Source organism: Empidonax traillii, unplaced genomic scaffold (assembly GCF_003031625.1).
Source record: "Empidonax traillii isolate 1590-97213 ecotype Southwest subspecies unplaced genomic scaffold, ASM303162v1 scaffold16:size2589160, whole genome shotgun sequence".
Classification (NCBI taxonomy): domain Eukaryota; kingdom Metazoa; phylum Chordata; class Aves; order Passeriformes; family Tyrannidae; genus Empidonax; species Empidonax traillii.
In genome coordinates, this window is record NW_020955209.1 from 1,049,295 (window position 1) to 1,057,943 (window position 8,649).

General features: G+C 44.7%; 1 long non-coding RNA gene across 1 annotated transcript; it reads left to right on the top strand.

Moving 5' to 3' along the window:
* Positions 1–6,585: 6,585 nt before the first annotated feature.
* On the top strand, positions 6,586–8,128 carry LOC114063037. Its single transcript, XR_003572493.1, has 3 exons — positions 6,586–6,691; positions 7,439–7,477; positions 8,050–8,128. It is a non-coding gene; the product is annotated as an uncharacterized LOC114063037 (long non-coding RNA).
* The last annotated feature ends 521 nt before the right edge of the window (positions 8,129–8,649 follow it).

The window sequence follows — 8,649 nt, forward strand, 5'->3', positions numbered from 1 at the left end:
CTCCTTCACTTTCTTTCCTAAACTCAGTTGAGTAACCCCAGCCTACCCACAGTCTGGCAGGCAAAAGGAGGATAAGTGCAACTAAGTGGTATCCATCTTAAATGGCACAAGTGGTTACTTTGGCCAAAAGCTTGACAGACTGAGAGGAATTTCAAAGAGGCCCAAGGCAGCCACGAGAATGGGTAACAGCTTGGGAAATGTTAAACAACAGACACAAGATTTGAAAAACACATTCACTGATTTGCCTCTCAATTTGCTCTAGTGACTCAGGATGGAAATCTGGACATCACTGTGGATAACACAGTGAAAACCTCTGGTCAAAGGGCAGAGACAGTAAAGGAAGCTAATTAAATATTGGATAGCAAAGGAAAGGGGAGGCAGGCGTGGGAGAAAGATTTACATAAGCTTTGTCATCATGTAGATCAGCGGGAAGCCCCTGCCAGGACTAGGACCTCGAAAAGAAAAGGGCAGAAATAAAATGGCTCAAGGAAAAGCAACAGAAATTGTCAGTGATCTAGACAATGATGTTTGAAAAGACCACGGTTGCTTTGGGGAGTATGGGGGGTAAGATGAATAACACAGATGTGTAAAATAAAATAGGTGCAATAGAAGATAGATTAGGAACTTCTTGGCCCTCGTGACTTGTATGAGTAATACATAAACAAGACAAGAGGAAATGGAAAAGAGATCTTAGGAATTTTCTGTACAAGGGAGTGTTAACTTGTGGAACACTGTCATCAGATGCCATTAAAAGCAAGGTCTTGATGGAATTAAAAGAAAACTATAGATGGATAGTGAGAGTTATGTTCCAAATGAAAACAATAATATTTTTATATTATCACATTTGGAAGCAAAGCAAATCTTCATCTCTAAGCCTAAGTAACCAAATGTTTAGGAAGAAACTTGATAAACGTGGAAATGTTATTTTTGGCATTTTTTATGTCTTCCCCAGAAGTAGCCACTAGTAGTCATACCTTGAGGTTGAATACTGGATATACCTTGGACTGAGCTAGTATGATCACTCTCTCCTGGAGCAGCTTTCTTTCCTGGACAGCTTTTAGTCCTGATTGCTAGTAGCAAGCCTTGAACAAGAATTCACAGAATAGAGGTACTGAATATGACACTGAAATACTAAGTAGAACAAACCAAATAATTAATGTTCTACCCTTTACTCTATGTTATTACAGCATTTATGTGAATTAGGATGTCTCATTTAGTGTCAGAAAAATATTAAGTCTCCAGATTTTTGAAGATGGGACTGGAAAACTTTTGAAAATATTACCCACTGCCTAAATCATAATGTGTAATGTCTAAATTGTTACCTCTTTGACCTATTCAAAATAAGAATCATGAACGTTTGTCTGAGTCTTCACATGTGGCAGAGTCAGTTTAACTTTCACTTCCAATTCAAGTAATCTCTATCTTTATATTTGTGTTCTAATTTTTGGACTTAGATTTGCTTTTAGTGGAAGTAGAAAAGAGTGCAAGCATGAAACATAAAATTTCTTTAAAACTACAAAGAGAAAAGTTCCACCCTTACTTTTGTCCTTTGACTTTTACTAAGAGTAATTTTAATTTACCACATCTGGGCAGCTTGCACACTATCAGAGTACTTGCATATCCGGTGTTCTCTGGACAAATAAAATGACTTAATAAATTAAAAACCAAACCAACCAAACAAAAACACAAAAAAACCCCAAACAAACAAACAAACAAACAAAAAACCTCCACCCCTCTTCAAGTGCCCTTATAGACCTGCAACACTATTTCTTTGCACTTCCAAACAGCCACCTATTCTAGGCAACCGGGAAGAAGAGTAGGGGTTTTGTAAACTGTAAGAAAATACCAGCAGTAAATTCAAGCTATTTGAAGCTTAGAAGAAAAAATTAACAGCAAATTTCCAGGACTGTAATATCATAAATTCTCCGTCAAGACAGACTGACCTCCCATACCAATTTCTGTGCTAACTGGAATCTCTTAACTAAACTCTATCACTTTGAAACAAATACTTTCAATGTGGGATTGCTGAAACAGGTTATAAACTTGCAAGCAATCACACTTGCAATCACTTGGACACAGAGAAATATTATTTACCCTTTGCAGAAAAAGCAAGGCACAATATCGTCTGTCTGGTTCAGGAAGAGAAAGCTCTTTCCTAACTCCCATTGGGGAAGACCACCTTTCCACACTGTATTTAATCCAGCCTGCCCACCTCACACAGCACCAAACTTTTGTCACATTTTGTCCATATCAGTTGTCCTTACAGCCGAAGGTAAAAAAGGGTGTAGACTGCCCCAAAGCACTTTTCCTTCAGCTCTTTTTTTTCCAAACAGGATGCCATTTAGACACATGCATACCATTAACATAAATAACCTCAGAACTATTTAAATCCCGAACAGAGTTTTCAAGTGTTTGGAAACAAAAATGTGTGCCAGGTATACATTTTAATTTATCCTTTCCTCCTCTTTCTCACTTGTAAACGTTGGTAAATTAGATTATTGTGAAAACTACACAAAAGGGATAGCTTTGAGTTTGCTCATCCCTCCTTCCACTGCTCAGTACCCTGGCAGACGTTCTATTTTCACCTTGACATGCGAACACAAGTTGGTTGCCTCATATTATTCTACTATTGATAATTAAAATAATTTTTGTGTTAGGCAGCACTCCTCCCTGTAATTTTGAAGATGGAAAGCCATTTAGCCAGTTGATTTTAAAACTATGTTTCACTTGTTGGAGACCACTTCTTTGATGTTAAAAAAAGCCAACAAACAAAGTCACCCAATTTATTTAAAACATCATGGACACTTGATGGACACTTAAACTGATATTCCTTTAGTTCTAGCCTTTTGTCAGTACAACTGATGTTCATTTAAGTGCACATACTTAAATTAAAAAGTTCTGTGATGAAAATGTGTAAACAAATAAATAAATAAATACATGCCCCTTTTTAAACTAAAAAAGAAAGAGTAAGGTTCTTTCCTCTCATTTTCTGTATTTCTGCTCCTTTGCTTTTGTTTTCCAAGCATCCAAAGGTAAAAGAGCTTGATAAAAATTTAGCGGTGGGGGCAGGGAGTAGGGGAAGAGAGGTAAGATAACATTATTTCAGGCCCTTGCTCTGTTTTGTTAGGACAGAGTTAATCTTTGGGCTGCATCAGAAGATAGGCCTGAATGACTGCCTGATCGTCTCTTCACTCTCTCTTCTTTTATCTGGATTACTCTTGACTGTTTTCAGGGATGATATCTCCCTATTCTTATTTGGCAAATTAGGCTATTGTTTTCCTGTATTTCACTTATTGTAAAACGTTTTCTTTCTTAACTTCAGACCATTGTTCCTGGGTTATGAGCATGCTGTCACTGGAGAGGGGGTTAGAGGAGGGAACTATGTAACTGGGGACAGATTCTGCCATATTTTGCCAGTTAACAGTAGCTTGTTGTTGAGTGCTCTTGATTTCATGGCGGTTTCTAGTAGGAAAAAACATTTATAAAAGAGATCAAAATCGGCCTTGTAATTGAAGGGGAAAATGAGGAAAGATAATTAGGATTATGGAACATGAAATAGTCTCAAATGGCAATTTAATTTTCAAGTTAGTGAATATTCATAATAACAGGCCATGAACTGGGTGTTTTTTTGAGAGAAGCATTTATTCGTAGTCTGATTTATTAGTACTTCTTGTTGCCTTATGATAAACACTTAAAAAATGAAGAAACACAAACACAAATGTCACAGTCGTTTTTGTTCCATTTAATAGTGAGTTTTAAAGCCAACAGTTGTAGTTCAGAAACAGAAACATCAGGACAGAATACTAAAATGTGTGGTGCTGGGACTTTATTTATTATCACTGAAACGTATACCTTTTATGTAGCAGTGCTTTAAAAAAAATAAAAAATTGTAATTATATTTTGCCTATTCATGCTGAGTAAAACACACCAGACATTTGGGGAGAGCAGGCTGAGGTGTGGAGGAACCAAGCATGAGCATGTGGCAGTGCTTCACAGTGCGTGTAGCCTGATCGCTGTCACTGGCATCAGCCAATCTTCAAGAAAACCCAAGGGATTGCTAGTGTGCTTGTGACAAGGGCTTGGGTGAAGCTGGTTACAGGCCAGCTCATTAAAGATGATGAACATGTGTTGTGCCATGCTTTGACGACTGTTGAGAGAAGGCCAGGTTGAAAGAGCTTACATAAAAGCAGGGACAAAATGCCAGTTGACTCACTCAGCACAAGGTTGTCTCCACATGGAGCATGTGTAGCCATAATTACTGAAATAAGTGCTGCCACGTCTTTCAGGAACTGTTGGGAGCTACAGGTTCCATTAGGTGGTTAATGACCATCTGCCCATAGGCCTCACACAGGTGATGGGTATTTCACAGGATACCCATGGAGAGCTTCTTTGGAGCAGGTTATTGCTCTTTTCTGGTTCTCTTCCCTCCAAATCGAATGGCATCAACATTAAGACCAGAGGTACTCATGAAAAATCTCATACTTCATACAGAAGGGTCATGTCCATGAGAGTAGGGTGCCCACAATAGAGGAGGGGAGCAGGATAGAAGTAACTCCCTTTTCCTTTTTAATTGCTCTTTCAAAATGAAGCAGGAGGGCAATGGCATTTGATATACTTGTATCTAGCATGCCTCCAGCCCTGGAAGTGCTTATTCCAAGCTCAAAAATAATGCTGCTGGTTCAGATCCATCCCTGGTGTCATTGTGAGACACTGGATTTGCTGTTTGTCAGGTGTTGAGCAGTCTCTGTGTGTGGTTGCAGAGTGTTTTGGTGGGAAGTGTTGAAAGGCCCAGCAGAGGCACCGCTGTGTTCCCACGCCAGACTCTGGCCATCGCGTGAGGATACCCTCCCTGTGCAAGGCATGGTGCCAACTCTTCAGTGGGATTTTCACCAACCCTTTTAGATAAACTGGCAGAAGGGATCAAGTAGGTCGAGGGAGGGACGGGATGCACATGGGGCAAATCCCACAGGAAACCAGAGAAAGCGTCCCTCTCTGAGGCTCTCAAAAGCCCTACTCCTACCAGTCCCCCTGCCACACCCCTCTGCTGCGGCGCTGCATGCCTTTCCCCAGACTGGAGCTCACACGGACCCGGCTGTATATTTTTTCCTACTTAAAAAGGCGAAAGGATAGCTGACACGAGCAGAGCCTCTCCTAACGACCTTGCCCCGCAGGGAGGTCAGGGACGGCCCCGCTCCCTGACCAGGGATGCAGAGGGGGCTCAGCTCTGCCCCTCTGCCCTCTCCGAAGCCGGGGCAGGCGCGGGGCAGTGAGTGAAGCACTCACTGCAAGACCTCCGTGCTTGCCCCCCCCCGAGAGACCCTTGGCAGGGCCAAAGTGAAAGTGAAGCGACTCCCGAAACCCTTTGGGGGTGGCGGCAGGAGCCATGTGACAGCCGGGAAGCAGCCTGGCCGCACGGAGGGCGAATAACGGGAGGCGGGGGTGTGCGTGGATAATTTCTAAGGGCTGCGGTGCCCCCTCCCCGCCCGGCACGGCAGGGGTGCCCAGGGGCCCCGCGCCGCCTCCTCTCTCCGCTCCCTCCCTTCCTGCAGTCCCGCACCGCCGGCATCTCCCTCCGCGGCCGCACTCGCGCCCGTCCCTGGAGGCCGGGCCAGGCAGGACAGGGCGGGCAGCTCCCCCTCCCTTCCTCCCCTCCCCTCCGCCGCGTCCCCCTCAGGCAGGGCAGGAGCGCGCCCCGCAGCGCTGCCCCCAGGGAGGAGGGACTCCCCCTCCCCGGCATGGTCACGGTGGCTTATTAGGGTGGTCGTCTCTCCCTCTCTCTCTTTTTTTTTTTTTTTTTTCCTTTTAACTATTATTTTCAATTTCCCCCCTCCTCGCCGCCTCCGTAGCTGTCACTGCTCTCACCGTTACTTTTACCACCGCTCTTCCCGGGGCTCCCGGCGCGGCCCTGCCCCGCCGCCCCTTTGTGCCCGGCGCGATGCTGCGAGGGGCCGGCGGCCGGCGGGCGCGGCCGGCCCGTGGCGCCCGGGGGCAGCGGCAGGTAAGCGGGGAGGCGGCGGAGGCCGGGCGGGGGGCGGGCGGGGCGGCTGCTGCCCGCACCGGGGCCGGCCGGCTGGGCGGGCGGGAGAGAGAGAGAGCGAGCGAGGTGCCGGCGCGGAGCCGCCCTCCCCCTCAGCAGCCCCGCTCTTCACCCACGCCGCCGCGGCCGGCCGGGTTTGTGCCTTCCTTTGTTTTATTTAGGCTGTCTGTAAAAACTTGTTGTCACCATCACCCGAAGCGACACCCGCTCCCTTCGCCCTGTCCCCAGTCAAGACCTCTGGGGTCTCAGACCCTTCCCTCATTGCCCCTTGCTTTGAGTCTTGCCGTTCCTGCCCGGTATTAAACCTGTCTCCCGCTGCGTATCATCCCTCTCTCCAGCCTGCTTACTCCGCTGCCCTCTGGAGTCCCCCATTCCAGCCTTTCTACCTATTTTGATTTTATTTCCTCCCCCTGCCTCTTCTTGGTTTCTAAGGGACTCCCCTCCAACCTGTCTGTAGGTATGTTTGTGTAACCAGACACTGAGAGTAGCTGTCTGCCGAGGAATTAACTCGGCAACCCCCAAAGCTTAGTTTGCATTCAATAGAGGTGTTTGTTTTTCAGGTTTAAACCTCTAGACGGGTTGAAGAAATCGCCCGAAAGGAACCACTTGGCAAATTTTGTTTCCTCCCTTGAAATCCTACTGGACGTAGAGCAGGTGGGGGATCGGGAGGGGAAAATTTTGGGGGGTGGGAGGGGGTGGTGGGATGAAGAGTGACCAGGGGCTGAGCGGTGTGGAAAAGAGGTGAAAAGGGCTTTAAAGTTGGGAGAGCAGAGCCGTGCTTTCACCCTTCCCCTCCTCTGAGGAGGATAGCTCAAGGCTCTCGCTCTCTTTCGTTAAAAATAAATACTACAGAAGTTGGCAAATTTTGTAGTTTTAGAGAAGTGAATTCTCTCCAGGATTAACGTAAAAAATGTTGATGTTTGAGGAACTGCTCTTGCTCAACCCGTAAATAAAGTGGAGATGTTGACAGTTTGTCTAGCCTCTGGTAAACGAGAACAAAAAAATATTTCATTTCTTGAAGGGCATCAATACTTGCGAGGATGGGAGGGAGAGAAGGAGTTTAACTATTAACCTTTATCTGGGATCGTAAAGGAGTTGAAACGCATGTTTCTGAAGCTTCTTTTATGCATTTGCTTTTCTGTTTCCCCCCCCTCTTCTTTCCTTCACTGGAGATGGTGAAAGGTAAATGAAAATGATGATGCTCTCATTAATTGGACAAGCAGGCGATTTTATGGCTCACCAGTAAAAAATAAATGCCACGGGAAAGTTGCTGTTTGTAGTGCAAGCGGTGGGAAAGTGGTCTGGGAGGAAGGGGAGGGGGGGGGAACGGGTACGGCAAAGCAGCGTGACTGGCTGCGGGTTGCGCTCTTAGTTTAGGGGCGTTTGAATTTGTGTTTCCAGATCATTCACTTGAAGACGCCGAAGGACAGTTTGTGGAAGGTAAGAGAGCCTCTTCCCCAACACTTATATCCTGCCCACGTGTGCTGTGCGTACCTGGGTATTTGCCTATCACTCAGGCCCTCAGTGCCAGCACACTTGTGCTGGGAAGTGATAAATAGGAAATGTCGAGCTGTTGCCGGCCACGGTGTGGATATTGTAAAGCACAGCATTTTTTAGCAAACAGATAAGATGCTTTTACACACTGAGGTGCCTGGTAAACTGATGAATTTCTCCCTTCCACAAAAGGGATGTCCTTTCTTTTCTTAATCAGGAATAGCATAGGAAAACACGAGGCAAAAGGTATAATGAAAACGTTTCTGTTCTGACTGTTTTCTACACGTGGAATTAATATGCCTAACTTGACACGTAGGTTGTTTCCAACAAAGATGTTAGTATTAATTTTGGTATGAACTGGGGAGAAAAATTATCCTTGCACCTTCTTAATTGTATCTTTCCCAAAAGTGATGTTATGTTATTTTGTGGCATGGTTCTTGCCAGAAGTGAAATAAAATGACTCTCTATTTTTGAAAATAAACCATCTCTAGCCATCAGAACTTTTGTCCTTCCCACAGGTTTAAAGAAGTGAAAGCAGGAGATCCTGGGGAGCAGGCAAGGGTGGAAGAGATATGGGATCATAAAATTTGGCAGAGCAAGTGATTGAGGGGGTTGTCTTTGTTAGTTTGTCAGCATCACAGTTACAAGTAAAATATGCTTGTAAAATGCATATTCAAGTAATTTGAAATGAAAATTAAAAAAATACTTTCCCATTATTTTTTTTTTCCTTAGGACCCTTTCACTTGTTTGTCATTAGTCATTCTCTTGTCTAGGAATCAAAAATACAAAGACTAATACTGCCTATTCTCATAAATTACTGTAAAAATCTGTACAGCACACTCAGTTGAGAGGGAGTTCCTCTTCTCCCCCTTGAAATGAGTCTCTGCCAGCAACAAGTGTGTTGATACACTGATCTGAAGGACTCAGGCACGATGCCAACTAAAGCAATTTAAATGACATGGTTAATAGTGTCTCTATTGTCCTTATCACACAGTAGTTGTCTTTATTAAACTCAGTGACTTCCAAGTGATAATCGTGGATGACAAATTAACTGTAGTCCTAGCTCTCATGTTCAGATGAATTCCCTTTTGCACTGACTGATAAATATGAAATGCTAA